General features: G+C 52.2%; 7 non-coding genes across 7 annotated transcripts; 3 read left to right on the plus strand and 4 right to left on the minus strand.

The window, feature by feature from the left end:
• Positions 1-1,770: 1,770 nt before the first annotated feature.
• TRNAT-UGU (transfer RNA threonine (anticodon UGU)) lies at positions 1,771-1,844 on the minus strand. The gene has a single exon. It is a non-coding gene; the product is annotated as a tRNA-Thr (tRNA).
• A 1,330-nt stretch (positions 1,845-3,174) lies between these two features.
• On the plus strand, positions 3,175-3,246 carry TRNAE-UUC (transfer RNA glutamic acid (anticodon UUC)). Its single transcript has one exon. It is a non-coding gene; the product is annotated as a tRNA-Glu (tRNA).
• A 914-nt stretch (positions 3,247-4,160) lies between these two features.
• TRNAI-AAU (transfer RNA isoleucine (anticodon AAU)) lies at positions 4,161-4,234 on the minus strand. The gene has a single exon. It is a non-coding gene; the product is annotated as a tRNA-Ile (tRNA).
• A 2,706-nt stretch (positions 4,235-6,940) lies between these two features.
• TRNAI-UAU (transfer RNA isoleucine (anticodon UAU)) lies at positions 6,941-7,034 on the plus strand. The gene is made up of 2 exons: positions 6,941-6,978; positions 6,999-7,034. It is a non-coding gene; the product is annotated as a tRNA-Ile (tRNA).
• A 2,248-nt stretch (positions 7,035-9,282) lies between these two features.
• On the minus strand, positions 9,283-9,364 carry TRNAS-AGA (transfer RNA serine (anticodon AGA)). The gene has a single exon. It is a non-coding gene; the product is annotated as a tRNA-Ser (tRNA).
• Positions 9,365-13,135: 3,771 nt separating this feature from the next.
• TRNAT-UGU (transfer RNA threonine (anticodon UGU)) lies at positions 13,136-13,209 on the plus strand. Its single transcript has one exon. It is a non-coding gene; the product is annotated as a tRNA-Thr (tRNA).
• A 2,533-nt stretch (positions 13,210-15,742) lies between these two features.
• On the minus strand, positions 15,743-15,832 carry TRNAY-GUA (transfer RNA tyrosine (anticodon GUA)). Its single transcript is given in 2 exon segments — positions 15,743-15,778; positions 15,796-15,832. It is a non-coding gene; the product is annotated as a tRNA-Tyr (tRNA).
• Between the last annotated feature and the right edge of the window lie 3,963 nt (positions 15,833-19,795).

Genomic DNA, 19,795 nt, shown 5'->3' on the forward strand with positions numbered 1-19,795 from the left:
GGGGGAGGAGCTGCCAATCACATTTCTTGGGCTGTGCAGGTTCTGTCCACACACAAAAGTTCTTTTGGAACAATGGCCATTATTCCACAATAACAATGCAAGAGTCTACACAGCAATTCCGTTAGTTTGAAATAATTCTGAAGTATCAGACGGCTTTTTCCGACTTCTGCAAACCTCATTCTACAAAGACTAACCCCTATTCCAAATTAGCTATTTCCAAATAAGTTCTGTGTAGATGCACCACTGCTGCTAGTTTGAACTAGCCCCTTCTTGTGGACATACTAATTTATTCTTCTGAGACAGGTCGTCTACACTGGGGAGCCTGCCTCAGACTATTCTGCGGTTTCCCTGCAGTGTAGATGTGCTAGTTCAAAATAAACTATTTTGGAATCACTATGTGTAGTCATAGCCAGGGGGATGAAGCAGCAGAAGGAAAGCCAGGAGTGCAGAGGCCAGCCTGAAAACTGAGTGTCCTCAATGCCCATGAAGAGGTCAGTGGGTAGGTCCTATGGTGTAAGGGGCAGCACTCAGGACTTTGAATCCTGCAATCTGAGTTCAAGTCTCAGTGGGACCTGCTGGTTTGAACTTGTTATTGTGAGGTTTTTTTCACACTGCACAGCTCTGTCTATGCTGCAGTCCTTTTGCACAAGAATAGCCATTCTTGTGCAAAAACTAGCGGAGTGTTTACCCTGCATGTGCATTCTTGCGCAAAAAAATGTACAGTTAACCATTGGACAAGAGGGCTTCTTGCACAAGAAGGCAGTGTGCACAGGCACGAGGGATTTCTTGTGCCTAAAACAGCCATTAGAACTTTCTTGCACAAGAGAGTCTCCACAGATGCTCTTTATAAGGAGATAAACCATTTCATAGAGCTGGAGAGAACTTTGAGAGGTCAACCAGTCCACTCCCCATGCTCATGGCAGGGCCAAGAGCCATCCCTGACAGATTTACCTCAGACATCTCTAAATGGCTCCTTCAAGAATTAAACTCATAACCCTGGAATGGCAGTTCCAGGGGACACTTCTCCAGTGTTCCAACATCTAACAGATAATATGGCAAAAAGGAAGCCAAAGAGAATTGCACTTACTAGGAAATGTCATAACTATCACCTCAGATGGGACTTGAACCCACAATTCCAAGATTAGGAGACCAATGCTTTGCCCACTAGGCCACACTAGTGACACTAAAAAAACTGAAATTCCCTCTTCCCAATACACATTCCTCAACTTTTTGATAACTGAGTCGAGCTGTTGGAAGGAACCAGAAACACAGGAAGGGCTGAAAATCAGCTCTCAGGAGGCACCTCCAGCTGCCCCCCAAGTGTGGGTCACCCCACACTAGACATGGGCGAAACTTAACACCTTGACATCATGTCTCCCTTCCAAAGCCAGGGGCTTGCCTCCCACAGCCGCAGCCTCAGCAGGGCACTGCACTGGTGCTCACGCTGCTCCTGGGGAAAGGAATGGGTGCTACAGGGGCTGGGGCTGGTGGGGAATGGGCAGTTGTCACTGAAGGGGAAGGATAAAATGCAGCCACATTGCTGAGGGCAGGGAGAGCAGCTGGTGCTGTGCTGGTGACACCGTGGGACATCCCTGGGGGAGCTCTGCAATGTGACCCTGGCTCCCAAAGCAGCAAGTCCAGAATCCCCCTCGATGAGCACGAGAGACTCTGACCGGTCTGGTCTGAATCTGGCTGAAGGGCTCAAGTGCCCCAGTGCTGGAGTGTCAGAGGCCAGAAAGACATAGGAAAAAGTAAACAAAGTCCACCAAAAGGCACCACTGGGAGCTGAACCCAGGATCTCCTGTTTACAAGACAGGTGTTTTAGCCAGCTAAGCCATGGTGCCTTCCTCAGGGAGCCTCGTGAAACTGTTCTACTCTATGGTCCCAGACAACACCTTTGCCTCCCAAAGTGCAGCCATTCCCCATTTCCCTCCAGCCCTGGCAGTGTCTGGCTCCCTAGGCACAGAAGGCTACAGCTCAGTGGGCAGAGGCTCTGACATGCACATCTCCACCAGCTGCTTGGCCTGGGGAGTTGGCCTTGAGCTTTAGCATCACTGAGGGGAGGGAGAAGTGCAGCAAACATTGATTGTCTGGATTGTAAACACCCTCTCTCCTGGCCACACACGGCACTTCTTGGTGTGTCTCACGCCAGGCCCTGCAAGGAGCCACTGGGGCAGGAACCAGCCCTTGGAGCTCGGCTTGCACCGGAACCGGCAGTTTCCCACCACGTCTCGCTTGAGAAGAGGCGACTTGTTCCCCTTCCTCTCACCTCATGTCTCCCTTGTCTCTGTTCCCTTCAAAGGTCTCCTCCACCTCAGGACCTGCCTCCTCAGGACACTGCCCCTCTGCCACTGGGCTGGGAGTGGGAGACTCCACAGTCTCTGCACTTGGGCTGAGAAGTCTCACGGGGACTCGTCTGTTGATGGGTTAGTCACCCCGATGGCCAGCCGGATCCATTCCGTAGCGCTGCCCGAGAGGGAGCTTTCCCAGTCTCCACTGGTATTTCCTGGGGCTTTGTGTAGGGGATTGGGCTTGGCCATCTTCTCTGCTGGAAATGCCTCTTCTTTGGAAAGCAGCTCCCAGGAGTTCATGGAACTTCTTCTCAGCTTGGGACAAGGACAAGCAAGGGGCGACGGGACAGGGGTTTATGTGCTGATGACAGGGGTGCAGAAAGCAAATAAGAAATTATTTTTTTGCCTACTTAAGAACCAGGGTGACAGAACGAAACTGGTAAGTAACCAAGTTAAAAAAAGAAGCATTTTTGCGCCCAGTGGAACTCCTTGCCAGAGGATGTTGTGAAGGTGAAATCTACAAGAAGGTCCAAAAAAGAACTGGATAATTTAATGCAGGAAAGGTCAATCAATGGCATTTAACCAGGATGGACAGGGCAAGTGTCCCTAGCTGGTGTATACCTGAAGCTGGGAATGGAGGGATCACTTAATAACTGTCTGTCCTGAGGATTCTCTCCGGACAATGAAATTGGCTGCTGTCCTGAGACAGGATCCTGGGCTAGTTGGACAACTGGCATGGCCCAGTCTGGCTGCTTTGATGTTCTATTTGGCTGTTCTTGTCCCCTCTGGGCAAGGGATAATGGACCCCCCGCTCATCCTGAAGTGGACAGAAAATTGCCTGCGAAAGGCTAGTGTAGGTGAGCAAAGAACCTTGTTTCATGTGTCCCTGATGGTCTAGTGGTTAGGATCCAGCACTTTCACTGCTGTGGCCTGGGTTCAATTCCCAGTCAGGGAAACCAGCTGCAACTTTCCCAAAACATGTCCCTAGTCAATCTTCTTGCCACATGTTACAGCAGCTGACACCTAGCATGGGGCTAGCCCTAACCCCTCCCCCTTGGCTGGGCACTGCCTGGACTCAGGCATCCCCAGTGCCTGCGTAAGGGCTCTGGAGAGGACAGGGCAGCTCCAGGGGCAGAGTCCTTTCTTCTGCAGTAGTTCAAACCCAGCCCCTTGGTTCCAACTAACTAACATTACTCCTCATTTTTGCCCTCTGTGCCTCCCTCCCAACCTCAACATACCTCAACACACCCCCTTCCTTCTCCCTCTCCCTCTCCTCTCCACCTCCCCTTGCTGGTAACACAAACAGGACTTTTCCCTGTTGAAAGAACAAACTCTCTGGTTGAGGAATGTAGAACTGGGGAGGGGCTGGGGAAAGACCCTGGGAGGGGGAGGAGGCTGGGAGGAAGGGCTAAGGCTGGCACCTTCCTCTGATGGTCCCACTGCCTCACGTCAGGGGCCTCAGCAGCGCTGGGGGGTGGCTCCAGGGAGAGAAGCTGGTTCAGAGGAACTTGAGCTGCTGGGCCACTGAAGCAGGCCCCCAGCAGCAGCCTCTGTGCAGGGCTCACACGCTCCAGGCCTCCCGGTCATATTGAGTCTCCCCGTGTGGCTTGGGCTCCAGAGCCTGCCCCCCAGCTGGTGCCTTGAGGTAGCCACTGCAGCAGCAGGAATTTGGGCATCAGTTCCCCCTGCTTTTGGGGACAGGAAGCCAGGCCAAGGCCCTTTTAGCCACTGGAGCTGTGCAGGCTGGAGCCTCCCCCTACCAGATCTCTGCCCTGCTTCCTGCAAAGCTCTCAGCCTTTTGCTTGTTTCTGCTTCCCTGTCCATAGCAGGCAACTAAATGAAGGGAAGTCAGAGACCCAAACACCCCTGTGGCCAGCATGGGGCTTGAACCCATGACCTTGGCGTTATTAGCACCATGCTCTAACCAGCTGAGCTAGCTGGCCTACAAAAGTACAGCTCACCAGTGGCCCTTTCAAGCTGTGGAACCTTCCCCCCCAGAAGCGCATTTGGGTGCACCCAGGGGCAGCAAGAATTCTTGTTCTTGAGCAAGACGCTGCCAGTGCAGACAGAGCCTTCGTGTGCAGAGCCGTTCCGCTGCTTATTGTCACAGGGGTTTCTTGTGCATGAAGGAGCAGTGTGATAGCCCACGCTTAGCCTCATTGGCCTATTGTTTGCACAAGAGCCCATCAGTGTAAACATGGCCCCTGTGCTTTCTGTGTAAGCTTAAAAAATTTTGTGTGAAGCAGGGAGATTCTAGAACCTTCCTCAGCAAGTGAGTCTGAATCCTGCACCACGACCTCAGTGGGACCCGCTGGCGAAATACTGGTTTGCTGCAAATCCTTGGTAATTCCAGTGTTTGGCTTCCTTAGCTGTGACTACGCTGCGCATTGCTGAGCAATAAGATATGCAAATGAATATTGCTGCACATCATTTGCATACCTAATGAGCCATCATTTTTGCAGCACAGGCTTTTGCACAAGAAGGAGCTGTCTACACTGCTCCTTCTTGCACAAAAAAACCCTCTTGTGCAGAGCCGTTCTGCTGCTTATTGTCAGGAACCCTCGTGCCACTTGGCAGGAAAATCCAGTTCTGACCAGTCTCTGAGCAGCCAGTGCCTGAGCTGATCCAACATGGATCCCTAGGTCACAGGTCACAAGCACCATTTAGTGGCCCCAGTTACTGACCTAAACACCGTCATAACACGACTGCTACGTCTACACTGCAACCTTCTTGTGCAAGAACTGTTTGCGCAAGAGTTCTTTTGCAAAAGATCTTCCACAAGAGCACGTCCACACTGCCAAGTGCTTTGCACAAGAGATGTGCCTTTGTGCAAGAGCGTCCATGGCAGTGTGGTTGCTCTCTTGTGCAAGAAAACTCTGATGGGCATTTTAGCCATATGGGTTTCTTGCACAAGAAATTCATGTTGCCTGTCTACACTGCCCTCTTGTGGAAGAGCTCTTGTGCAAGAGGGCTTATTCCTCGTGGGGAGAGGAATAACTCTTCTGGAAGAAGCACTGTTTTCCAACAATGTAGTGCAAATTTACTTATGCAAGAACACTCGTGCTGTGCTCTGCACGTTTTTGTGCAAGAACATTGAGCAAAAACCCTGCCATGTAGATGTAGCCTACAGGTTTGTATTCATTCAAAGAGTTCACATACAAATGAAATGTCTCTATTAAATAGACACTCTTGCAGGTGTCACTTGGATTTGAACCAAGGACCATGGAATCCACAGTCAAACACTCTGCCACTGAGCTACACCCCAATATGAAGAAAAGTGTCTGCAGTCAGTATTGAGAAGTGGGTGGGGAACAGGAGGCTTTTGTAGAACACACATCTCAGGTGGGACGGACCCTCACTGACCCCAGATTGTGACTGGTCCTAACATGGAGTTTGTCCAGAAAGCAGCAGAACTGGGGCAGGACAGAGGTTCTGTCCACACAGAAAAGTTATTTTGAAACAATGGCTGTTATTCCAAAATAACAAGGCAAGAGTCTAGACAGCAATTCCGTTATTTTGAAGTAACTCTGAAATAACGGACGGCTAATTCCAACTTCTGTAGACCTCACTGTACGCAGAAAAATGCCTATTCTGAAATAGCTATTTCAAAATGAGGTGCGTGTACATGCTCCACTTCTGCTATTTCAAAATATCCCCTCCCCAGGGCCATTCTAAGTTATTCCCCCTGGAGCTCTAAATCAAGGTAACATGTCTAGATTAGGGAAGTCTCCTCAGACTTATTTTGAGGTTTCCCTGCAGTGTAGATGTGCTATTTTGAAATAACTGTTCCGGAAGAGCTTATTCCAAAATAAACGTGCCGTGTAGACGTAGCCAGAGAGTCCTGAGAGATGAAGCAGCTGGAGGGAAGCCAGGAGAGCAGAGGCCAGTCTGAGACCTGAGTGTCCCAGGTGTCTACCCCAGGCCTTCTGTCTAGGTCCCAGGTGTAAGGGGCAGCACTAATGACTCTGAATCCTCCAATCTGAGTTTAAATCTCAGTGGGATGGGCTGGGGCAGTTGCTGGGAGGTCCTTGTGCTCCAGGCTTTTTGGCTTCCTTGCCCTGAGGTTCACTAAGGGGGGTTTTGCTTGTCTGAGGCCCATTAGAGCTTTGTGAGCAGACTTGTGCTCAGGTGCCTGATGCCATCACAGCGTCAGGGCAGGTCGCCCATCTGACCCCTGAGCTCAGCCCATGCTGGAGGCAGCCAGAGAGCGTGAGCAGAACGGGGGCGGGGGAGTTGTATACTTTGGGAAGGGTCCTGGCTCCCAGCCACACGCCTTGCAACAAAGACCAACGGTCCCTGCACAAAGTGCATTGTGGGAATGAGAGTTGGGGCAGCAGGAAAGGGGTTGGCCCCTCAGCACCAGCGAGCAGGTGGGAGAAGATGGGAGTGAATCCTGCTACCTCTCATGTGCAAAGGGAGCACTGACCCACTTACAACTGATCTCTCGTGCTCTGGCCTCCAGCAGCTTTGTGCTCCACTAGGGTGGGTTATTTCAGAGACCAGAGAGGAAGAGGGAGGGGTCTCTGGATGTGCGGAGTCCCCCGGCTCTGCCTGTGAAAAGAAAGAACAAGGGCACAGAAACTTCAATTCCACTTTATGCGTCTTGACTTTTTCAATCTAAGTACTTTGAAGAAGCACTCCAAATATCTGCTCCAGTGGCGCAATGGGTCAGCGCACAGTACTTATAAGGCAGTACTTGTAGGAGACATGCTGAGGTTGTGAGTTCAAACCTCACCTGGAGCACTCACTTTGAGTCCCTGCTGGGTTGTCCCCTTGCAGTGGTTCCCAAACTTTTCGGCATCACTCCCCCCCCCCCTGCTTTTTGATTTGTGAAAACCCTCATGCCCCCCCTGGAATGTCTTCACACCCTCTCTCCTCCCCGCTCCCCCCCCCGGCTGTCCCCAGAGCCCAGCGCCCGGGAGTCTGGTCAGCAAGTGAGACTCGCTCATCAGTCCAAGCTGCTCTGTCCTGGCTGCCATTCCTGCCTGTCCCGTGCCAGCGCCGCACGCAGACCAGTGGGGCAGGACAGGGGGTGTCAGTGGGGCCCTGCTCTCAGTCCATCCCTCACAGGCTCTGTGGGCTGCTCAAGGGCTGAGCCCGTCGCCCAGGCCTGGCGCGGGGATGGAACATGGGGCACGTGTCCCCCTGTGAGCGTGTGCGGGGGCAGGAGGGAGACACACAGGCCCAGCTGAAGGTTTTGTGCTGGGGCTGGAGGCTTGAGCCAGAGCTGTCGGCCTCAGCGGGACTTGCTCCTCCCCCCACTCCTGCCTTGCTGCCTCCTTTGGCCAGCAGCGCTCAGGGGGCAGCCAGGAGAGCCAGGAGGAGAGCCAGGACGCCGAGGCACAAGCTCCTCAGAGGGGACAGGCCTGAGGCCTCTGGCTTCTGCCAAGGGGCTTTCTGTGGTGCCGAGCAGGGGAGGGGGGCCAGGCCCAGGCAGGAGAAGGGGCAGCAAGACACTGTGTTTCTGCCTGGTTTCACTCAAGGGTCCTTCTGCAGGTGAAGCGCCCATTAGAGCCCCCTGTGTTGCTGGGTTCTCCTGCCCCAACACTCACCCAAGGGCCACCTGGGCAAAGCAGCAGCCTGCCCCAGGCCCCCTTCCAAAGCTCAGCTGGCAGAGCAGAGGCCTGTGGCTGGGGATCAGCAAAGGCCCTTAGGTTGCTTTTTTTTAAAAAAAAAATAATGGAGATTGCCTATCTCCTAGAACTGGAAGGGACCTTGAGAGGTCATCAAGTCCAGTCCCCTAAATTCTCAGCAGGACCAAGTACCATCCCCTAATGAACTTTTGCCCCAAATAGCCTCTGCAAGGATTGAACTCACAACCCTGGGTTTAGCAGGCCAGTGCTCATACCATTGAGCTAACCCTCCCCAAACATCTGTGTAGTCAGCATGGGGCTTGAACCCATAACCTTGGTATTATTAGCACCAGGCTCTAACCAACTGAGCTAGCTGGGCTGCTGATTTGACTCCAGCTGAAAGGAGAGATTCTTCTTCCTCCCCCTGGCTGCAGGCCCGGCCTTAGGACCAGGCGGCTGCCTTGGGTCTGTCCATTTGGGGCCTGGTGCTACAATTGCCAAAAAGGTTTTGGGTTCCAGCTGCCAATCTAATGTCTTAGGCTGCGCAGGCCTCAAGACACGGCAGGAGCTAGAGGGGAACGGTGAACGGCTGCACTTTGGAATGGGAACATGTTCTCTGGAACCATAAAGTAGAACAGTTTGAGGGTTGTTTTGAAGGAGGGCACCATGGCTTAGTTGGCTAAAGCAGCTGCCTTGTAAGCAGAAAATCCTGGGTTCAACGCCTTGTGGTGAGGCCAATGTGTCTCTTCTTTCTACCATATCCCAACACATATCTGGAGTTGGTTTTACTGTTTGCTGGTGTCCTAACAGTGGAAGTAGGATGGCAGCAAAGAGCTGGTGCAGGTGTCCTCTGGGTTTGATTTAGAGAGGCTTATCTAGACTTGCTAAATCAAACTCTGGGAGATGGATTGCAGCAGAAATCTCCACCTGAGTGAAGACATGGCCTAATGGTGCAATTAGTTAGATGCTGACCACAGCCAGTCTGAGCCATTCTAGTGCTCCGGGCATGTGGCACTGCCCCCCGGCTCATGGTGCATGTGCGGCTCCACCCTGGGTGCACAGTGCATATACAGCCCCTCCCCCTCCATGCGTGGAGCTTGTGGTGGCAGGATGCTCTTGTGCTGCACAGCCTGGCCCTGCCACCACCGCCGGCGTGCAACCCAGGGTCCCCGGGGGCAGGCCATGCAGAGCCCCACAGCTGCATGGGGAAGGGCACTGCTGACAGGTGCTGTGGAGGTTAATGCAGCCCCAGGGAACTGCTGCAGCCTGCCAGGAACCAGGCAGGCAGTGCCTGATGGCAGCTGCCCCACTAGCTCAACCCTTAATCCAGTCCTGATGCCAATGGTAACAGCCCCACTGCTGGTAACTCACAGAGGCCCTTGCTGCCCGAGGAAGAGGTGTGGGCAAAACACAGACCTCGCTGTGAGCAGGATTTGAACCTGCGCAGGGAAACCCTATTGGATTTCTAGTCCAACACCTTAACCGCTCGGCCATCACAGCTCTGGGAAAAGTGCATCCAGGGAAACTGGTAAATAATCCCAGTGCACAGCCCTAATGTCACCTGCCACAGAGTTCACACAGCAAACCATTGCAACAGCTGTGCAGAGGAGTCCCGGCCGTTCTGCTCTTAGGCTGCCTTGGAGGTGAGTTCTGCTTCAAGGTCTTCCCTCCTCCTTCTTGGTCTTCCTTTCCCTTTTCCTTCCTCTTCTCTTCTCCCCTTTTCTTCTTCTTGCTGGTCTCCTTCTTGGACCCCAGTTTATAAAGAGAAATTCAAGTACCGCTTAGTTCTATCTTAACCAATTATTTTAGTATAATTTCTCTATCCAGTTGGCTAAGATCGAGCGCTTCCAGCATCTCAGAGAGCCATGTCACAGGCACAAGCCCCTGGAGACCCCTCTGGCCCTTCCATAGACACATCACAGGACCAAGCAAGTGGCAGCAAGTGCCGGGCACTGTCATGGTCTGGGCCAGAGATAAAGCTGTGGTCCGAGGAGGAGTCTCTGCAGGCCCTGCAGTCCAGTTGGAGGAATGCAGATATTTATGGCCAAAGAAAGGCCACCTCCACCCACCCCAGACCAAGTCAGAGCCAAGGTCAAGGAATTGCGGCAGGGGTATGTGAGGACCCGTAGCTCAGCTCCTGCACTGGGGAAGCACCTTAGCACTGTGCATACTGTGAGGAACTGGACCAAGTCCTGGGGATTGGGGAACTCCTGTCTACAGGGACAGTTGTGGAGTCTGGGATGGAGACACCTGGGCAGCAGCGGCCGCAGCTTCAGGACAACAAACCTGCTGACCAGCAGCTCCAGGATAAAGAGAAGGAGGATTCCAGGAACATTGTGACCCTCCCCCTGGAACCGGTCCCCCAGATGCAGGAGGCCTCCCAAATGTCTTCGGGCACCCGGTAGGGAACATCAGGTGAGTGCTGTGAGGTTGCAACACACACAGGGCAGGCGGGAGCACAGGGGGTGATGCGCTATTGTGACGTGTCATGCTGATCGTAGGTTGGGGGACACCACACATGTCTGACCCCATAGAGGGCCGTCCTCCTCCCGCCATGTGTGCAAGGTACCACCTGCTCCTGCAGAATGTGCTGCCAATGGCTAATTTCCTAACACTGGATGCAAGCAAGCAAGTGTAATGGGGGTGTAGCTCAGGGGTAGAGTGTTTGACTACAGGCAAAGTGGTTCCTCGTTCAACTCCAAATGCCTGCTGAAAGGTTGGTCAGCTTCATTGAAACCTTTGCATCTCCAATTGCATCCCATTCTGAATTTCTGCTGTGCAGAGATTCCTAAATTACTGCAAACCCCTAGGCTGTGTCTACATTGGGCCATTTATTCCAGAAAAGCAGCTACTTTTCTGGAATAACTTGCCAGCTGTCTACACTGGCCCCTTGAATTTCTGGAAAAGCACTGACGATCTACTGTAAAATTGTCAGTGTTTTTCCAGAAAAACTATGCTGCTTCCGTTCAGGCAAAAGTCCTTTTCCGGAAAAACTGTTCCGGAAAAGGGCCAGTGTAGACAGCACAGTAGTCTTTTCCGCAAAAAAGCCCCCATCGCAAAAATGACGATCGGGGCTTCTTTGCGGAAAAGCGCGTCTACATTGGCCATGGACGCTTTTCCGGAAAAAGTGCTTTTCCGGAAAAGCATCCTGCCAATGTAGATGCGCTTTCTCCGGAAATATTTATAATGGAAAACTGTTCCGTTATAAGCATTTCCAGAAAAGGCTGCCAGTGTAGACGTAGCCTTAATGTGTTCTTGTGTCAATGCACATAAACCAGGCAAACCCATCTCAACTGAAACAACTTCAAATCTTCTGTGTGTCTGGTTTCTACTCCCATCAGTTCAGCAAGGGTGTGATCTGAAGGTCCTTGGTCTACCTGGGCTGTGTGGTGCAGAAGAACAAGAATCACACACAGTGGGGGAGGAATGGCCACAATCAATCTTCTGGAGTTTGATTTAGCAAGTCCAACTAAGACTCACGAAATCAAATTCAGAGGGTACCCCACCAGCTTCCAGTACTTCTGCTCTTTGCTTCCTTTGGGTTTCTGCAGTAGGGACACAGCCAGGCTCAACTGACGGAGGCCAACTCTAGCTACTTAGGGTATGTTTACACTTGCACCCTCTTTCCAAGAAGGGATGCAAATGTAAAGATTGGAAACTGTAAATGAAGCCACCAGGCCTGCTTCAGTGGCCCAGCAGCTCAAGTTCCCCTGAACCAGCTTCTCCCCCTGGAGCCACCCCCCAGCGCTGCTGAGGCTCCTGACATGAGGCAGTGGGACCAGGGCTTTGTCTAAGGATGGTTGTGGAGTTTGTGAGGGAGACACCTGGGCAGCAGCAGCTGCAGCTTCAGGATGACAACGCAGATGACCTGTAGCTCCAGGACGAGGAGGAGGATTCTAGCAGTGTTGGAACCCTAGCTTGGAGCCAGTTCCTGGTCTTCCTGCTTCAGGATGATAGTCTGCTCATGCAGGCACTGCTGCCAGGTGCTAAGTCCCCAACACTAGGCTGAAAAGTACAACCACTGTCGGGTGTAACTCAATGGTAGTGTTTGAGTGCCGATTGTAGAGGTCCTTGATTCAATCTCAAGTGCCTCCTGAAAAAGTTGATTATCCTAAGTGAAACATTTGCACCCAGGTGTGTCAATCATGGATTTCTATTGTACAGGGATTCTTAAAATGTCAGCAAACCCCTCGTGTGTTCTTGTGCCAATGCATGTAAACCAGGCAGACGGGTCCCTCAACTGAAACCAGTTCAAACCTGCTGGGTGTCTGGTTTCTATTCCCATCAACTGAGCAAGGCTGAGATCTGAACGCCCATTGGCTGTTCTGTACAGAAGAACAAGAACCACGTCCAGCTGGAGAGGAATTGCCGTGATCAATCTTCTGGTATTTGATTCAGCCAGTCTAACTAAGACTCACTAAATCAAACCCAGAGGGTACCCCACCAGCATCCTGCACTTCTACTCTTTGCTCCCTTTGGCTTCCTGCAGTGGGGACAGGGCAAAGTTCAACTGAAGGAAGCCAACTCCAGGTACAGATGGAGGGATGGTAGGAAAAGCAGACACATTGGTCAGGCACCACTGGTTTCATGCACACTCAGCCTCACCTACAGCTGGGAGGCAGTTTGCAGTGAGCTGAAAAGAAACTGGCCGACAGAACCAAGGCTCAGGATATTTCTGGGTCCAGATGTGCAAACAGCTGGCAGTCAACCTTGTTGTCCTTGTTAGGGGTATGACCAAAACACAGGCCTCAGTGTGAGCAAGATTCAACCCTGCACTGGGAAAAACTTTTGGATTTTTAAGCCAACTCCTTAACCACTTGGCCATCATTACTGTAAGAGACCGTTCTCCTGTACTTATATGTGAACAAAAAATTTGTGACTTGCTCGTTGGCCAATTCGGATTGCTACAGGACAAAGGAATTCTCCCTTAATTCTGTGCCCTCAGGAAGGGACCGACCCAAGGAGGCCGGGCCCCCACCTGGGGTCTCCAACCCAAACTGTGAGACCCAAGGGCTTACAATCCAGATGGTCAGTGTTTGCTGCACTTATCCCTTCCCCCAGCAATTCTAAATCTCAAGGCCAACTCCACAGTCCCAGCAGCTAGGGGAGATGTGCATGTTAGAGCCTCTGGCCACTGAGCTGTAGCCTTCTGTGCCCAGGGAGCCAGACACTGCCAGGGCTGGAGGGAAATGGGGATTGGCTGCATTTTGGGAGTCAAAGGTGTTGTCTGGGACCATAGAATAGAACAGTTTTAGGAAGTGGCCTCAAGAGGGCACCATGGCTTAGCTGGCTAAAGCACCGGTCTTGTAAACAGGCGATCCTGGGTTCAACTCCCAGTGGTGCCTTGCTGTGGCCTTTGTTCACCTTTTCCTATCTCCTTCTGGGACACAGAAGAGGCCTCCCCTGGCCACCCATGGAACTGCTGGTTCAGGGGGGGCTGGTTAGGGAGAAGGAAACCAGAAACCTGGAGTGGGTGCAGAGATGACTAGCACTGGCCAGGCAGGGCTCTGACTCCCACTGTAAGCCCCTGGGTACCACACATGGGCCAGTGAGTCCTTCTCCATGGTCATCCCAGTGCTCTGGGTGCGAGAGACGTGCCTGTAACTCCCTGCTGGGAGCGTGGGCCCTGCCCTGCCTGGTGGGGGAGGGGACAAACACAGGCTGGTTGACAGGGGCTCTAACACTCCAGCATCGGGGTCGTCCAGCCCGTCAGACGGATTTAAACCAGGCCGGTCGGAGCCTCCTGCGCTCGCCAAGGGGGATTCTGCACTTGCTGCCTTGGGAGCCAGGGTCACATTGCAGAGCTCCCCCAGGGATGTCCCATGGCACCACCAGCCCAGCCCCAGCCTCTCTCCCTGCCCTCAGCAACGTGGCTGCGTTTTATCCTTCCCCTTCAGTGACAACTGCCCATTCCCCACCAGCCCCAGATCCTGTGGGACCTGCTCCCTTCCCCACGAGCAGTGAGCGCCAGTGCGACTCCCTGCTGAGGCTGCAGCTGTGGGAACAAGCCCCTGGCTTTGTGATGGAGACGAGATGTCAACGTGTTGAGTTTCACCCATGGCTAGTGTGGGGTGACCCACACTTTGGGGGCAGCTGGAGATGCCTCCTAAGCGCTGGTTTTCAGAGGGGTGTGATCAGCCCCCCCTGTGTTTCTGGCTCCTTCCAACGGCTTGAATCTGGCACCTAAAAATTGAGGAATGTGCATTTGGAAGAGGGAATTTCTGTCTCTGTTCTCTTTAGTGTGCCCCAGCAGCTTAATGGACAAAGCAATGGTTTCTTAAACCAGGGATTATGGATTCAAGTCCCACCTGGGTTGACAGTTGTGATGTTTCCTGGTAGGTGTAGAGTCTCTTTGGCTTCCTCTTTGCCATGTTATCTGTGAGATGTTTCAACACTGGGCAAGTGTCCCCTGGAACTGCCATTTCCCCCAGACAGGACCCCTCAGGAGCAGACAGTGACACTGGTGTTAGGCGCAGACAGGAAGAGAGTGTTTGCTAAAAGCTGAGCTGTGCACAGTGAGGTCACTTGCAGAGATGCAGGCGCTGGCGTCTCTGTATGCGCCTTGGCACCTGTTACCCATCGGTACCCGCCACCTCTCACCCACCTGCCAGCACCCAGACAAAAGCCCAGAGCACATGGAGCCAGTGACCACAGCGAGGGAGGCAGCTGCAGCACAATTCCAGGCCTGGGGCCCATTGAACAATTGTTTGAACTATTTTTTAAACAAAAAAATATGAAAAACTTTAGGCTTCTTGCCCAAGAACGGTTTTGGGCCAGAGTTCTTGTGCAAGAGCATATCCACACGGCTGTGTGCTTTGGCCCTAAAAGCAAGGCAGGCTAGCTCAGTTATTTGAATGTTAGTTTGCTAAGCCCAGGGTTATGAAGTCAATCCTTGAGATAACCATTTAGGTATCTGGGGCATATCTGTCAAGGATGGTTCTTGGAGCTTCCATTAGTGCAAGGACAGAACTACCTGACCTCTCAAGGCTCCTTCCAGCTCTATGAGATGGTGTATCTCCTTATAAAGAGAACTGTGGACACTCTCTTGTGTAAGAAAGCTCTAGCCATAGGGGTTTCTGGCGCAAGAAATCCCTCTTGCCTGTGCACACTGCCTTCTTGTGCAAGAGGACTTATTCGTTATGGGGAGAGGAATAACTCTTGTGCAAGAAGCCATCTTTTCTAATGGTTTACTGTATATTTTCTTGTGCAAGAATCCACATGCAGGGTAAACACTCCGCTAGTTTTTGCACAAGAATGGCCATTTTTGTGCAAAAAGCTTGCAGTGTGAAAAACCTCACACCAACAAGTGCACCCCAGGAGATCCCATTGAGATATGAACTCACATTGCAGGTTTCTAAGTCCTGAATAGTGATTCCAAAATAGCTTATTTCGAACTAGCACGTCTACACTGCAGGAAAACCTCACAATAGTCTGAGGCAGGCTCCCCAGTGTGGATGAGCTGTCTTGATTTAGAGCCCTGGGAAGAATAACTCAGAATGGCCCTGGGGAGGGGCTAGTTCAAACTAGCAGTAGTGGCGCAGCTACACAGGCCTTATTTTGAAATAGCTAATTTGGAACAGGTGTTATTCTTCATAGAATGAGGTTTGCAGAAGTCGGAATAAGCCATCTGTTACTTCAGAATTATTTCAAAATAACGGAATTGCTGTGTAGACTCTTGCATTGTTATTGTGGAATAACGGCCATTGTTCCAAAGGAACTTTTGTGTGTGGACAGAAACTGCACAGCCCAAGAAATGTGATTGGCAGCTCATCCCCACAATCCTTTTGTCAATTGAAGTGCAGCACTCTGAAGACATGGACCCAAGGTAACCACCTTGGTTGCTTTCTGCTAAGGCCATGTTGGAGGGAAAAGAATGGCTCCTTCAAACCGGAGTTGAACCAGCGACCTAAGGATCACTGGCCAAACACACCCTACAGTCCTCCGCTCTGCCAGCTGAGCTATTGAAGGGTGCGTGAACAATGCTAATTTATCCAGGTTGTTCCTTTTGCAAGTCTCAGGGCAACTTCTCCCCCAAGTAGATGACGTTGGTGAGGGGCAGAGGAGCACAGGGGCTGTCACAGGTACTTCACATGCAGACAGACCCCCTGAGTGAAACCTGAGCTAGATCCACCCATGTCTCAGCAAAAGGAAGAAAGTTGGGTTCTTCTCATGTGTCTTCTTTGTTCCAGAGTCTCTAGGGGTGCGGCACTGAAACCTTTTGTTCTGGCCATAATGTTTTCCTTTATTTAAAATGAAGTTTGATCAACTAACATGAGACAGTTCAAATGCTTAATCATTTAATGATTTAAATTAAACTTTTCTCCCCAGCTGCAGCCCTAGCAAAATGGCTGGGGTGTGATTATGTCATTAGTGGCGAGTGTCCATTAGTAACCAAGAGTCCATGGAAAGGTTTGGGGAGGGCAGGGGCTCAGCAAAGGGGTGGGGTCTTGCAGAAGGGACAGGATAGATCCTGGCTTGCCCTGACATTTAAAAGGTGCCCTTGGGGGCATGTGGCCCCCTGAGCAGCCTCTGATGTTCCCTGTGTGAGCCCCAGAACCAGCCCTGAGTGACGGGGGCAGAGGGGGAGCAGCTCACACATGCCAAGGGGCTGGCCAGGGGCACGACATGAGCCTGCAAGGCAGCAGTGACATCACAAGGAACTTTTACAGCACCTCAGCTCATTGGCTGGGAAGCAGTGACCTCACAGAGGGGCCATGGCAACGGCCAGGTGGAACAGGCTGCAGGAATCTCAGAGATCCCCTGGCCTGGCTGCCTGGAATCTCCTTTGTGAGGTTTCCCCTTGAGGGCAGAAGGGATTGAGGGTCCCAACTGGGAGTGTCTCTGTGGAGATTTCCCCTTTTCCCAGGCTGCAGCGGGAGGGGCTGGGGCAGGCAGGGGTACAGGAGGGGCTGGCACTGAACTGAAGAGAGATCTGAGAGAAGCAAGAGAAAAGGCAACAAACATCCAATGAGAATGGGATTTGAACCCATGCCTGCACAGCACAGTGGATTAACAGTCCAGCGCCTTAACCACTCGGCCACCTCGTCTGAACTTTGGGGGTTTGTTTCAACCTACCCCAAGCCAGCAGTACCAGAAACCTTTGTGCCACTTGCTGGCTGGCCGGGGACACCCAGGGCTGGAAGGTTTTGGCTTTTCACAATGTCCCCTGGGCTGCTGTACAAAGCTCAGTGCTGGTAAGAAACCCAAACAACCCCTGGCTACATCTACCCTGCAGACTTCTTGCTCAACAACTGTGTTGTGCAAGAGTTCTTGTGCAAAACGTCTTGTGCAAGAGCACATCCAAACTCCCATGTGCTTTTTGGCAAGAATGTCCGTGGCAGTGTTCACGCTCTCTTGTGCAAGAAAGCTCTGATGGCCATTTTAGCCATAGGGGTTTCTTGCACACAAAAAAACTGTTGCCCGTTCATACTACCTTCTTGTGCAAGAACTCTTGCACAAGAGGGTTTATTCCTCATGGGGAGAGGAATAACTCTTGCCCAAGAAGCCCTCTTTTCCTACGTTTTGCCGTAAATTTAGTTGCTCAAGAACGCGTGCGCAGTGTAGATGCTTCTCAAGTTTTTGTGCAAGAACGGCCATTCTTGAGCAAGGAGCCTGCAGTGTAGACGTAGCCCCTGGGTGCCCAGAGACAGGCTGTCTAGTCACAGTCTGGCTCAGCGCGTGCTCTGCAATGGGAAGATGTCCACGGAGCAGGCAGATGGCAGCGGCACACGGCTCTGGTGGGCCCAGCATCCAGAGGAGCGTTTCCGATATGAGTGTTTACTGACAGTGTCCGTCTGTCGTCTGATTTCTCAGTGAGCTTCCCTCACATCCCCCTGCCGCAATTCCTTGACCTTGGCTCTGACTTGCTCTAGGATGTGGGGGTAGGAGGGAGGTGGCCTTTCTTTGTAAGACCATTGGCCATTCGGCCATAAATGTCCACATTCCTCCGCATGGACTGCAGGGCCTGCAGAGACTCCTCCTGGGACCACAGCTCCAAGAGGGTCTTTATCTGTGGCCCAGACAATGACAGTGCCTGGCGTTTGCTGCCCCTTGCTTGATTTGATTCCCAGCCAATTGAAGATGGGAAGGGAACAGGCAGCCTCCTGGGGGAGATCTTATTTAACCCTGAACAACAGGCACAAGTGGGTCCCACAGCCAAGGGCTCCCTCTCACTGCTTTTCATGGGGAGCAGCTCAAACACCCTGTAGTGTGTAGTCTCAGATTGCCCCTGTCCCACTTGGCTGTTGTCATGGACCCTCTGTGAGGTCACTGCCTCCTAACCAATGAGCTGAGGTGCTGCACAAGGCGCTTATGATGTCACTGCTGCCTTGCAGGGCTCATGTCCTGCTCCTGGCCAACCCTTTGGCCTGTTTGAGCTGCTCCCCCTGTATCACCCCCACTCGCTCAGGGTATGTCTGCACTGCAGAAGTAAACAGGGTCTCAACCACTGCTTCCAATACAGCCAGCTGAAAGGGGAGAGCAGTCCTAGGTGTGGGGACACTCCTTCAGTTGTTTAGCCCTGCAAGATACTCAACTGTTGATATGGAAATACAGCTCATGCTGGGCTGGGAAAGGAATCCGGGCTGTGGCTATGTAAATCCAGTTCAGCCAGTGCTATGGGCTTGATGGAGGATCGGTTGTGAGAATGGAATGTGGAGTATTGTAACTAATTTGGCTGTGGTGGGGTCACAAACCATTTTATCTCTAACTGTAGGAATTGTAAAATATGACACCAATGCTTGCAGGAGAGACGCTGTCATTGAAAAAAGTCTGGGATGGACGAGCCTTACCCTTCCAGACTCAAGTGGAGTGGACTCTGGGTGTGGGGGGAAGGAGCGTGAACCAGCAGGCCACATGTCCTCCAGCCATGAGCTATGAGACGGGTTCATTCTGTCTCTCCCTCCCCCACTGCCCATGCTAAGGATAGACCTAAAACAGACTCCTTAAGGAATCTCTTTGTTATTTTGAAATATTATTCCAGTGGGGGCTGGAATCTTTTGTCCAGCCTAGGTGGGGGGCCAAGAGCTGAAATCACCAAGGAAACTGACAAAGAGCAGAAATCACTGGGTTTATCCCAGAGCCAGACTGATCCAGATCGTAGAAGCAGCAGCTGGCAGGAGCAAGCAGCCAGCAGGGTAAACGGTAGGGGCAAGAGCAGGTAGTTGGTGGGTGGCCAGTAGGAACAGTGGCAGGTGGCCAGCAGGGTAGCTGGTGGGAGTAGCTGGCGGCAAGCCAGTAGGAGCAGTGGCGGGTGGCCAACAGAGTGGGTGAGATGCCTCCTATGCCCACTCCCTCCAAGAGTGGGAGGTGAACTCTGAAAATCACGCCTGAGCTCTTATCTGCCCTGAGCAAGGGCAGCAACCGTGAGTGGGGTACAGAGAAAGTTTGGGCACGTGAGTGGGACACGTACATTGCTGGACTTACATTACTGGCAAAGGACATTGCTCAAGCCACTTGAGCCGAGACTTATTTGTGGGTTGGTTCTGAACCCTGCTTGTGGTATTTTTCCAGGCGAATGCCACGTTACTTCTCACCCTCTTTCATTAAAAGTTTCTTTTCTACATTCAGACTCTGTGCTGGCGAGTGGGGAAGCATCGCTTCCCCGAGGTACTCGGACAGGGGGGGTGGATTTCCCAGGCTGCTGGGTGGGGGCTCAAGCCACTTTTGTGTGAGATGAATGAAGAGAAACCTCTAGACATCGAACCCAGCCCTGGCTGCTGCCAGCACTAGCTGGTAGAAGAGATACACTAGCAGGGGGAATGACCAAAGCATGGGCCTCACTATGAGCAGGCTTAGAACTTTTTCAGGGAAACCCTATTGGATTTCTAGTCCAACACCTTGACCACTTGGCCATCACAGATGTGAAGACAGCAAAGCCCCAGGGCCAGGGGAACTGGCAGATAATCCCAATGCCCAGGTGTGATGTCACCT

This window comes from Pelodiscus sinensis, chromosome 19 (genome assembly GCF_052426305.1).
Source record: "Pelodiscus sinensis isolate ZL-2025 chromosome 19, ASM5242630v1, whole genome shotgun sequence".
NCBI classification, from domain to species: Eukaryota; Metazoa; Chordata; order Testudines; family Trionychidae; genus Pelodiscus; species Pelodiscus sinensis.